Below are 1,131 nucleotides of genomic sequence, written 5' to 3'. Positions count from 1 at the left end.
CCTCCATTTAAAGAAGGAAAAGAAGTCAACTAGATCATAAAAATGGGCTTCTTTAATAGCTTGTCTAATCAGCAAAAAAGGAAAAAAGAAAAAGCTGGGGTATTTTTATAAATGATTCCTCATACTTGTACCTGCCTTTGCAATTCGGGCAGTGTTTTATTTGATTTCTATCAGATGATTAAGTCTTTCCATAGATGTGAGAAGTAACTTGCTTGGTTGCCTCCTTTTTCTGATACTCCCCATATAAAGTTCTTCATATCAGGTTTCTGGATTTGCAAAAGGAACACCGAAGTTACTTTTAGTAGTTTACATAGGGAAGAAGAACAATCATCGGCAGCCAAACAAGTACCTATATTATGAAGAAGGAAAAATATATGATCAGCTCCAGGTTTAAAGGTCAACCCAGAGATGCTAATGAAAGTAACCAAGAAATTTCAGTAGATGTCAAATTAAATAAACTGCACATGATTTAAAATGGAGACAATTTACAGGTGAAATTCTTTATCCACATGCATTTTGGACTAGGTGGCAATGTTTCTGTGTTTGAATGACTATTTTTTGCTATTGTATAAAACTTTGTGTTACAATTTTTTTTTCAGCAAATGCCATGGTTATAAGTTCTGAAAATATTCTGAATATTTTAATGCATTAAATTTTAGTGCATGAAGTATTCTGGAAAATGTTGTGGCATGCAAATGTCTGTATTTTGTCCTTATTTGTTTTGTCTGTCTCAAATTAAATTAAAGGCACTATCAGGACATTACCTAGCTAGAAGCATTTCTGAAATGTCTTCATAGACTTATGACACTAGCCTAAGAGTTTCTTCTGATTCCCCAAGCAGCCTTCTGTTTAAGTTCTTCAGTTACTGTTGCTTTGCAGTTGCCTCTCTTGTCTATATTTATTTGTATGTATATATTATGCAGAACTGGCTTTCCCCAATTAGAGATTACTTTTGCTATAATAATTCTTTTAAAATTCCTTTTTAAAAATTATTTTAATATTTGGATTTCTTTACTTTTAGTACACAAACACACACACACACACACAAATGTTTCCCAGAGTAGTGACTAATTATTTTTTTTTTGTCTTTTGTCTTTTTCCGTGTCCGGCAATGGATCGCAACCCTCAGTG

The sequence above is a fragment of the Galeopterus variegatus genome, unplaced genomic scaffold (assembly GCF_000696425.1).
Source record: "Galeopterus variegatus unplaced genomic scaffold, G_variegatus-3.0.2 Scaffold338, whole genome shotgun sequence".
NCBI lineage: Eukaryota > Metazoa > Chordata > Mammalia > Dermoptera > Cynocephalidae > Galeopterus > Galeopterus variegatus.
The sequence above is the reverse complement of the archived record's forward strand: the minus strand, read 5'-3'. Positions refer to the sequence as shown.